Source organism: Mirounga angustirostris, unplaced genomic scaffold (assembly GCF_029215605.1).
Source record: "Mirounga angustirostris isolate CCGP_5_RB_7025 unplaced genomic scaffold, mMirAng1.0.hap1 SCAF_7, whole genome shotgun sequence".
Lineage (NCBI taxonomy): Eukaryota > Metazoa > Chordata > Mammalia > Carnivora > Phocidae > Mirounga > Mirounga angustirostris.
This window is the reverse complement of record NW_026991715.1, coordinates 29067818-29079367: the sequence shown is the minus strand read 5'-3', so window position 1 is coordinate 29079367 and position 11550 is coordinate 29067818. Positions and strand designations below refer to the sequence as shown.

Genomic DNA, 11550 nt, shown 5'->3' with positions numbered 1-11550 from the left:
TAGTGGCTTTTCACTGGCTGAGTTGTGACAGTCTCTCATTGGCTGGGCTGCTGCTGGATGAAGAAATTCTTTCCTCCTGCTATGGTAGTAAAATAGTCTTTTTCCTATGGGGAATGCAAGGTAAGTCTATTCCTGTTGGGGTCTGCAATGAAGGAAGAGTGGTAGGGTATAAGAGCTCCCACTTCTGGCTCCTGACTCCATTTTACTATATATATATGTAAATTCTACACCCAACATTGGGCTCCAACTCATGATCCCAAGAACAAGAGTCCCATCCTCCACGGACTGAGCCAGCCAGGCACCCCTCCTGACTCCATTTTAAATGAGATTTCCTTTTATTAATTTTAAGAAACCAAACTGGATTCAAGAGTAGGTAAGTGGGAAAGAGAGTAGAGGGGAACCCAGACTGGAAAAACAAGTTCCTCTAACTCAGATCAATGGACTCTAGTGAAATTCTTCAATCCCTTCAGGACAAAACTGTATCTAGGAGGGGTGCCTGGGTGGCTCAGTCGGTTAAGTGTCTGTCTTCCGTTCAGGTCATAATCTGGGATTGAGCCCCACATCAGGCTCCCTGCTTGTGCTGTCTCGCTCTCTCTCTGTCAAATAATAAAATCTTTTAAAAAGTACATAGGAGGGGCACCTGGGTGGCTCCTTCCGTGAGCAAAGGTTAAGCATCAGCCTTTGCCTCAGGTCATGATCCCAGAGTCCTGGGATCGAGTCCCACATTAGGCTCCTTGCTCTGCAGAGAGCCTCCTTCTCCCTCTGCCTGCCGCTCCCCCTGCTTGTGCTCTCTCTATCTGACAAATAAATACATAAAATATTTTTAAAAATACATAGGAGTCCTTCATGTATAAATGGATCACTTGCTCATATGTATTGAGCACCTGTTATATGCCAAACACTGAAAATAGGTTCAAGAGAAGAAAAGACAGATATGGTTCCTGACCTCAGGAGGCTTACAGAATGTCTACTGGGGGAGACTCTACACAAATAATCACATATTTACTTGGACAATTATAAGGTGACTTGAATCATAATAGGCTAATTGTACAGTTGCTGGGGAAACCCAAGTTTGGGAGGGAGTTTTGTTTATGTTTTGTTTTTTTAAAAATTTATTTATTTATTTGAGAGAGAGGGAGGGGTGAAGGGGATAGAGAGGGAGGGAGAGAATCTCAAGCAGACTCCCCACTAAGCATCGAACTCTATGTGGGGCTAGATCTCAAAACCCTGAGTTTCGTGTTTTTTTTAAGATTTTATTTATTTAACAGAGAGACACAGTGAGAGAGGGAACACAAGCAGGGGGAGTGGGAGAGGGAGAAGCGGGCTTCCCGCGGAGCAGGGAGCCCGATGTCGGGCTCGATCCCAGGACCGTGGGACCATGGCCGGAGCCGAACGCAGACACCCAATGACTGAGCCACCCAGGCACCCTCAAAACCCTGAGATTTTGACCTGAGCTAAAATCAAGAGTGGGAAGCTTAAAGGACTGAGCCGCCCAGGCACACCTGGGAGAGAGGTTTTGATGAAAGAGGGCTATCTGTGCTGAGACCTGAAGAGTGTATATGACATAGGGAGGTGGAGAGGAGAGGTTTAGAAAATTTGTTCTGGCAGAAGAAATGGCAAATATGAAGGGAAGACACATGGTCTAAGGTATTTTCTGAGGCTGCAGCAGAAAGAGGGAGATCCAGCAGAGCAAGTTATAGGTTTTTCTTCTATTAAATAATCCATTCTTTAACCCCCAAACAGCTCCTCTTTCTGTCCCTGTGACCTAGCAACCTGGCTTGAGAGCAATCTTGAGAGCATCACACTTCAATTCAAGGCACCCAAATATTCTTATTTAAACACATTTAAGGGGAGTGCCAGGGTGGCTCAGTTGGTTAAATATCTGCCTTTGGCCCAGGTCATGATCCCAGAGTCCTGGGATAGAGCCCCACATCAGGCTCTCTGCTTAGCAGGAAGCCTGCTTCTCCCTCTCCCACTCCCCCTGCTTGTGTTCCCTCTCTTGCTGTCTCTCTGTCAAATAAATAAATAATAAAAAATAAAAAATAAAGCTCAAAACCTAGCATCCAACCCATTATCTGGCACATAATTACGTTTTGTAAATTACTTATGAATTCAAGAAACAGGTATACTTTGAAGATATATTTTTTTAAATGCATTTTTAGGGGCGCCTGGGTGGCTCAGTCGTTAAGCGTCTGCCTTCTGCTCAGGTCATGATTCCAGGGTCCTGGGATCGAGCCCCGCTTTGGGCTCCCTACTCAGCTGGGAGCCTGCTTCTCCCTCTCCCACTCCCCCTGCTTGTGTTCCCTCTCTCGCTGTGTCTCTGTCAAATAAATAAAATCTTTAATAAAATAAAATAAATGCATTTTTAGGGCGCCTAGGTGGCTCAGTTGGTTAAGTGACTGCCTTCGGCTCAGGTCATGATTTTGGAGTCCCGGTATGAAGTCCCGCATTGGGCTCCCTGCTCTGCGGGGAGTCTGCTTCTCCCTCTGGCCCTCCCATGTGCTCTCTCTCTCTCTCAAATAAAATCTTTAAAAAAAAATAATAAAGTGCATTTTTAAAAACGGATGTCATAGATAATTTTCCCAAGCTACAGACTCGCGTTTCCTTCTCTGCCTAAGCTCTCGGGTCCCTGAAGCCCTTTCCCGCGGACGTGGGAAGACCAGGTTGCTGGAAGGCTGGCTGCAGCCCGCAAGCGCGCTCAGCCTGGAGTTTGGCGGCGGAACCGCGGGGAGGCGGAACTTTGGGCTTGTGGAACTGTGGCCCTGCGGACCGCCAGGAGGGAAGCACCCCTCCACCCCCCCACCCCGCCTCCCGGCCCGGAAGGAGCTGACGGGAGCTGGGACATCGGCAGCCATCGCGCTTTGCAGTTCGAAGTAGACGGGTGTAGGGCGGTCGCCAGGTGAGGAATTGCGCTCTCTCCATTCGCAGGTGAGTGGCGGTCTCTTCTCCCGGTAGGACCGGCAGGCGGCAGCTGTGGATCCCAGGGAAGGTGCACTTTTCGGGCCTGAGCCCACCGGGGCCCCTGCTTGTGACCAGGCGAGGAAGGGGTCCCTGTTTTCCTCTCTGGAGTCAGGCGGCACTAAGAGGAACGGGTTCCTTTTCTGCTCTGCGGTGGTCGCTGTTAGAGTCCTCTGGATAGTACACCTGCTGCTGCCAAACGGTGTCATTTCAGAAAAGAATGAGCTGACTATAAGGCGCAGATAAGCTCTTCCTTCCCCTCAGCCTCAGTTTCCTCACCTGATCAGGTGAAGGCGGCGGGGATCATTGACAGCTCAAGACCCTGTGACGCGGTGTTTTCAGTTCTCCCAATTAGTGTGGCGGCAAAGTGAGCTTCCTTACTAGTAGAAGTTAATGTTTGGCCATAGCCCAAGTCCCAGCTGAGTGGGAGAAAGGATAAACTGGTTGGATAAACTGAAATGATTTATAAATTGTTCCAAGATTTTTGAACAAATAAAAATTTGTTTTGACAACAGCTGAAACTCTGACCTCATTGGCCCAAAGAACCAAACTCATTAGGAACGTTAAGGTATTTGGTGCATTGGGCAAAACGAGGTGAGGGAATCCTTTTAACTTGAAAAATTAAGCCTAGTATTATTTGCATATTTACCTCTCAAGCTCAGTATTACCACGTGTCTTACTCTGAAGAATATCCTAAGTTCAGTGTTAAAATATCAGCTAAGGGTATGAAAGAAGGGGCGCCTGGGTGGCTCTGTCGGTTAAGCATCGGCCTTTGGCTCAGGTCATGATCCCAGGGTCCTGCTCAGCGCTTTTCCCTCTGCCTCTCCCCCTGGTTCGTGCGCGCTCTCTCTCTTAAATAAATAAATAAAATCTTAAAAAAAAAAAGGTATGAAAGAAAAGGAAATACTTACTGTCTCCTATGTGTGAGGTGCTAGCCATTCGCACAGCAATTCATTAAGGAAGGTAATGGTATCATCTCTATTTTACAGATGGGGAATAAGGGGAGACTTAAAATTTGTCAGTAATTAGTGTTGCTGACATAGCAAAGCAATGTGTGTATCTAATACTGTTTTGAGGATTTATATTCATTACCAAAATATTTGGAACTTTAAAAACTAATCTTATAGTTCAGTGGCATTTTCTGAGTTTGCAGAAAAGGAATGTTTTGACTTTATTTTAGAAATGTTAGAGAAGCGTTGTTAATAATTACAAAGATGAGCAGTTGAAAAAAGTACATTTTAACCATCCTTTCCTTGCACTTCAAGCAGGAATTGAGACAAAAGATTAGGCTATCAGAAATGAAAATCACTGCCACATCATTTAAAGTTTATAAATCAGAATTCTGTATAATGACTATTTCTCCACCCTCTTCTTTGAGTATACTTGGTTGATACTCATTTAAATGATTTCTCTGCAAAACATTACTAAGCAAACACCTTTAAAATCATGCATTTGAAAAATTCCTCTTGTAAGTGGTGAACCACTGAATTTTTCTCCTGAAACCAATATGCACTGTATGTTAACTAGAATTTAAATAAAAATTTGAAAAAAAAGAAAACTTTCTCTTTGTTGTGTGTAGCTTTTAAAACAATTTCAATTAAGAGTATTTTAAGGGGGAGGGGGGCGCCTGGGTGGCTCAGTCATTAAGCGTCTGCCTTCAGCTCAGGTCATGATCTCAGGGTCCTGGGATCGAGCCCCCCATCGGGCTCCCTGCTCAGCCGGGAGTCTGCTTCTCCTTCTCCCCCTGTTTGTGTTCCCTCTCTCACTGTGTCTCTCTCTGTCAAATAAATAAAATCTTTAAAAAAAAAATATTTTAAGGGGGCTTCTGGCTTGCTCAGTGGGGGAATGCCACTCTTGATCTTGGGGTCATGAGTTCAAGCCCCATGTTGGGCCTAGAGCTTTTTAAAAAAAAGTATTTTAAGGATTGAATTTGTCACTGCTTATATCAATTTTCAGTTTTGGGTTTTTTTTTTTTTTTTTTAGATTTTATTTATTTATTTGAGACAGAGACAGCGAGAGCAGGAACACAAGCAGGGGGAGTGGGAGAGGAAGAAGCAGGCTTCCTGCTGAGCAGGGAGCCCGCGATGTGGGACTCAATCCCAGGACCCTGGGATCATGACCTGAGCCGAAGGCAGACGCTTAAAGACTGAGCCACCCAGGCGCCCCTCGATTTTCATTTAATTCAGTATAGGCAAGTTCAGTACTCAGACTCACAACAACCTTATTCATAATATAGCATTCTTTCCCCCTTCTCTTACTCTTAAAAAAATCCTATTTATATTTGTCACAGATTTAACCTTTCAATCGAGTGTCATTTTTCCCTAAAGGAAACTTGAGTTTGTACTTTTGGTTGATTACATGAACCCAAAGGTCTAATCCCATTACTATGATTGCTATGCATTTAATCATAAAATATTTTTTTGAGTTTTGTATTTGCATCACTATTTGAAAACTTTAAAGGCTATAGAAAGAAAATCTAAGAATTTTAGGGGAGAATATAAAGTCAGCACTGTCTTGAAACATTTAACATTATTACTTTCCATCCTTGGTAATACACAGGGCCTTGCTGAAATTCTATAAAACATGGTCAAGCAGAGTTTGGTCTCATATTTCTAGTACTATTTGAATTTGAAAGAGAAGTGTGCATAATTTCTAAATGAGCATAATTTCTAAATCAGGTAGTTTACTGATCTTACGGAATTTATACACATTTTTATCATAAACCTGATGAAGATGGGTAGAAAATTATGATTAATCTTTTCTAGTAAATATCTTTACCTAGAGTTGAAGGAAACTATTCTAGTACCTTTTCTGGTGACGGTCAGTGACAGTGTTGTTAATACTTAAAGTAAAGACATTCATGGGACGCCTGGGTGGTTCAGTCGGTTGGGTGTCTTCAGCTCAGGTCATGATCCCAGGGTCCCAGGATCAAGTCCCACATCGGGCTCCCTGCTCCCTTTTCCCTCTTCCTCTGCTGCTCCCCCTGCTTGTGCCCTCTCTTTCTCTCTGATAAATAAATAAAATATTAATAAATAAAGACATTCATGAAAAATATCATTAAAAACTTCTTCATATTGGGGTGCCTGGATGGCTCAGTCGGTTAAGCGTCTGACTGTTGATTTCAGCTCAGGTTGTGAAATAGAGCCCCGAGTTGGGCTCAGCTCTGGGGATGGAGCCTGCTTAAGATTCTCTTTCTCCCTCTCCCCCTCCCTCTTTCTCTCTCTCCCCATCTCTCTCTAAAAAAAAATTTTTTCATATTAAAATACTGAAATCTTTCAGTATTTTTTTTTTTAAGATTTTATTTATTTGACAGAGAGAGACACAGAGAGAGACACAGTGAGAGAGGGAACACAAGCAGGGGGAGTGGGAGAGGGAGAAGCAGGCCTCCCGTGGAGCAGGGAGCCCGATGCGGGGCTTGATCCCAGGACCCTGGGATCATGACCTGAGCTGAAGGCAGACGCTTAACAACTGAGCCACCCAGGCGCCCCTTTCAATATTTTTTTTTTTAAGATTTATTTTATTTATTAGAGAGCACAATTGGGGTGGTGGGGGGAAGGGCAGAGGGAGAGGGAGAAGCAGGCCTCCCCACTGAGCAGGGAGCCTGATATGGGACTCGATCCCAGGACCCCGAGATCATGACCTGAGCCGAAGGCAGCCGCTTAACCGACTGAGCCACCCAGGCGTCCCCCCTTTCAATATTCTTGTTAATATTGAAGTTAACTTGAAAATTGGCATTTAGAGTTTGTGCTTTTGAGGAGGCACCTGGTTCAGTTGGTAGAGTGTACAACTCTTGATCTCAGGGTTGTGAGTTCAAACCCAATGCTGGGTGTGTAGAGATTACTTAAAAAATAAAATAAAATCATTAAAAATAAAGTTTGTGTTTTGAATTTCAGTTAATTTAGTTGGAATGAGTTAAGACCACTTTACGTTGTGTAGTATACAAAATATTTTCAGGTACATTATCATAATTAATCTTTTTTTTTTTAAGATTTTATTTGAGAAAGAGAGAACACGAAAAGGGGGAAGGGCAGAAGGAGAGGGAGAAGCAGGATCCCGCTGAGCAAGGAGCCTGCTGCAGGGCTCCATCCCAGGACCCTGTCTGGGAGCATGACCTGAGCCAAAGGCAGATGCCCAACTGACTGAGCCACCCAGGCGCCCCACATAATTAATCATTCTTAAAACTCTGTGAGGCAAATAGTATTCCTATTATAGGTAAGAAGAAATTGGAGCTTAGAAAGACTGGCTTTCCCAGAATGAAATAATAGTATTTAAAAGATGCATATTAAATCCTGATTTTTAAAATTCTAGGATAGGGGCACCTGGGTGGCTCAGTCGTTGAGCGTCTGCCTTCGGCTCAGGTCATGATCCCAGGGTCCTGGGATCGAGCCCCGAGGAAGCCTGCTTCTCCCTCTCCCACTCCTACTGCTTGTGTTCCCTCTCTTGCTGTGTCTCTGTCAAACAAACAAATAAATAAAATCTTTTTTAAATAAATAAATAAATAAAATTCTAGGATAGGTACTCAACTTTCACCATGGCTCTACCATCCTTTGCATCCCAAAGTTAATAATGTATTGTTTCTATAATGCTACTCTGGTGTTATATTTGCCTTTTTAGACCATTGGAACTTTTTATTTCTTTATTTTTTAATAATCGCTTTATTGAAATATAGTTCACATACCATAAAATTTATACTCTTAAAGTATACAATTCAGTGTTTTTAGTATAGTCACAGTGTTATGCAGCCATCACCACAATCTATTCCAGAACATTTTCATCACCCAAAAAGAAAGCCAGTACCTATTAGCAGTCACTCCCAGTTTCCCCTTACCTCCCTATCTGACACCACTAACTTACTCTGAGAACTTAATGTTCAGGACATTTCATGTAAATGGATGGAATCATTCATGTAAGTTTAATGGGAGAAGGCTTTAAGCAGTTATTTGTAATCTGAGCGGTTCTGCTCCATTCTACTCTTTTGTACTGATTTTCATGTTACTGGAGTAGATCACTTTTCTAATCTGCATAGGCACTTTTCCTGTTTGTGGTTCATGCAATAAATAAATCTGCTGACGTGTATATGTTTCCTTATTCTTGACCTTTGCTCTTCACATGTCTAATAGTGAGTTCATGGTGTTGTGTAACCTGTTCTCAGGTATCTGTTTGTGGCTAAGTAACTTTTATTCTTAGTTGGGCATTTTTATTTCTACTTTAAAATGACTGATGCTTCCTACCTTGTTTTAAGGTTCTTAGAAACCACAGCTTTATTGAAATATAAATATCTCATTATCTTCTAAAGCAGAGTTTCCCATATATGTTAATTATTTCTCTAGGGACAAATTTTACAACAGCAAATTTGGACCATCTTTATGCAAAAAATCGTTTTTCCTTCAAGGCTTACCCCATTCCACTCTCTGTCAGTCTCATAGCTTTCACCTACTAACAGTCATCTTCAGTGAGGACTTCTTTTTTTAGTAAACTCTGTCCTCAACGTGGGGTTTGAACTCATGACCCCGAGATCAAGAGTCACATGCTCCACTGACTGAACCAGCCAGGCACCCCTTCAATGAGGACTTTGTCACTTGATTCACAGTCTTGCTCTCTCCAGCCCCGCGTTCTTCCTGGTGATTCTGCTGTCAGCGTGGACAGTATACCATGTAGCCTGGCTTCCCCTTTCTTTCACCCCAGCTTTTTTCATCTGTCTGTGCCAGAGCCGGGCCTTGGAACTTGCCACCACCCAGACCTGATCCTCTTGAATTTTTGAACCTCACATTCTCCTCCAGTTTGCTGACACAATTCTGCTCCACCTTTCACTTTTCTTGCCCTTTTACTATGATTATGTATGTCTACAGTTGCTTTTCGACCAGAGCTTTTCCCCCTGTTCTCTTAGTTCTCTTCTGTGAGAAGCCTGCCTTTGCTGCCCAGTTTATCCCCAGGTACTAGCTGCCTTTATACATTTATTCACACAGCCTGAACTTTTGATCATATCACTTCAACCTCTCACTAGAGTTCCCCTTGTCTTTTTTCAGTTCCTAATCCCTGTTCACTCCATGTTCTGTAAAACTGATCCTCGCTGGAGGGAGTGGCAGGGAGAGGGGGAGGTTGGAAATCCATGCAGATGGACAATGCTGTGAATGTTTTTCTGCCCCAGCCAAGCACTCGGCTCTTTTTAGCAGTCTTTTAACTTGATCTTTTCCCCACAGTAGCTATTCGAATCCTCACTCTGCTCCTCAGAAAATTCTCGGTACCCCTTCTTCACTTTTGGAGCCTGATTCCTGCTACCTCCACTGTACATACGTTCCCTGGCCCTCCTTCCTTCTACTCTTAGAGAAGTGCTCTCAGCCCTGGCTCCTCTTGAGACTGTGCCCCTTTTGCAATTCCTTCCTTACCTTTCTCGCTCATCTTTAACCTCTCCCTTTCTGCTAGCTCCTTCTTATCAACATACTTACCCTTCCTTAAGAAGAAAATCCCACTTCTGTCATTCTATTTCAAACTCTTTGAAAGAGGACTCCTTCCTTACTGCCTCCAGCTATTGACCTTCTGTCCTACTCCTTCTCCATAATAATAGCAACCAAGTATTAAGTACTTATTTTGTGCATTTTATCTCAACTTGATCTTTACAACACCCTGAGAGAGTTTGCAAAAGAAACTGTAGCTTGTTCTAAGGTCACACAGTTAATGACTCTTGGAGACCCAGCTCTGCTGTGCTTTAAGTACTAGCCTTGGGCTCTCCTGGACTTCCGCTCTGCTGTGGGTGACTCATGCTCTCAGCAGTTGTCTCCTAGTCACAAAGCAAGCTGTGACATCTCTGCAGCGGTACTAATGGGGCTAACTTCTTTCCACTTTTGCCACCGTCTCTTCTTGGTTTTTTGTTTTTGTTTCTTTAAGATTTTATTTATTTGAGAGAGTGAACAAGAGAGAGAGCACAAGGGGGTGGAAGGGCAGAGGGAGAGGGATAAACAGACTCCCCTCAGAGCAAGGAGCCCTATGTGGGCCTCGATCCCAGGACCCCGCGATCATGACCTGAGCTGAAGGCAGATGCTTAACCGACTGAGCCACCCAGGCGCCCCTCTTCTAGTTCTATCCTTGCTGGGTTCTGTTGGTTCTTCCACTCTTCTGTCCCTTAAAGATCATCTCAAGTGAAAACTCATTTCTTCCATAGCATTTGGCTGGTGCTTAAGGCAGGAGGCCTTTAGGCAGAATTGGTGGGAGAAATCCATTTGTTCGTTGGGACGGAGACTGGGCAGAGGTTTTAAGGTGGTAAAGTATAGGTCAGCGGCAGTGAATGGCAAGTGGTTTACTTTGGCCCAGGGAAAGCTACAAGTAGGGAAGACTGAAGCTTGTAAAGGTGACCAAAAGATAGATAGTGGAAGTTCTGGAATATTGGACGAGGAGTTTGAATCATTTCTCAGCCCACAGACCTCCAGTGGTTCTCTATCCATAGGTATAGGATGGCCGTATAATTTCACACCTAATCAGGATGCTTTTGAGAGTGAAAGGAAGCACTGTGAATAATTGTACTGAGCTAACTTTGCTGAGACTGTCCCCAGCAAGCTGGGAGTTATAGTCACCCTGACCATGCAATAAATCAAGTCTAAGATGACATTTTGATGAAGCCACTCTGGAGGGTGTGTACAGAGTGGTACAAACAAAATTTGAAGTTAAGATGGTAGTTTGGGAATGTGATTTAAGGTTCTTCACTAACTGGTTCCTGTAGGAATCAAAGAAAGCTTGAGACTGCAGAAATTGATAGAGCTGGGGAATAACTAACTGGATGTGTGATGTGAGGGAGAAGGAGGAATTACATGTCAGAGTCATAAGCTGGAGTGATTCAAAAAATGGTACGTAACCATTTAAACAAATTTAGCCTTTAAAACTTTGTTATAAAGCCACTGCAGTGTAAAAGAAAGGGAACGGAGTTGGAAGTCAGAAAGACCCGTGTTTAAAACTTGGATGTGCCGATCCCTAATACTTGAGTTTTAGCTATTGTAACTTCAGTTTCTTCTTCTGTAAAATGGGAACAGTAATGTATTTACTTGGGGGCCCAGTCAGGAGAGCATGCGCGACTCTTGATCTCAGGGTCCTCAGTTCAAGCCCCACATTGGGCATGGAGCCTACTTAAAAAAAAAAAAAAATAATAATAATATATTTACTTTGAAAGGTTGTTGGGGTGTTTAGTGGTGACATTCACAAAGTGCCTAGTCCTGTGGGCCACATGGTAGAAGAAATAAGAGCAGCTAATGCTGAATGCTTCCTCCATGCCAGATGCTAAGTGCTTTGTGTATAGTAATGGATTTAATCTTCACAACCATCTCAGGTAGCTACTGTTATTCCCAGTTTACAGGTAAGGAAATTGAAGTAACTTGCCTAAGGTTGGTAGTAAAATCCTGGCTCTGTAGTTCTTTTTTTTTTTTTTTTTAAGATTTTATTTATTTTTTGATAGAGAGAGAGATAGCAAGAGAGGGAACACAAGCAAGAGTGGGAGAGGAAGAAGCAGGCTTCCCGCTGAGCAGGGAGCCAGACGTGGGGCTCAGTCCCAGGACCCTGGGATCATGACCTGAGCCAAAGGCAGACGCTTAATGACTAAGCCACCCA

General features: G+C 43.4%; 1 protein-coding gene across 2 annotated transcripts in view; it reads left to right on the top strand.

Annotated features, from left to right (window-relative positions):
* Window positions 1–2772: 2772 nt before the first annotated feature.
* The window catches only part of SAR1B (secretion associated Ras related GTPase 1B), a 29216-nt gene continuing 20438 nt past the window's right edge, over window positions 2773–11550 (top strand). Inside the window, exon 1 of one of the 2 annotated variants that reach the window (XM_045892732.3) lies at window positions 2773–2928. The gene's annotated coding sequence lies outside the window, so the exon portion shown is untranslated. The remainder of the gene's footprint in view (window positions 2929–11550) is intronic. The other variant, XM_045892739.3, reaches the window with a different exon arrangement.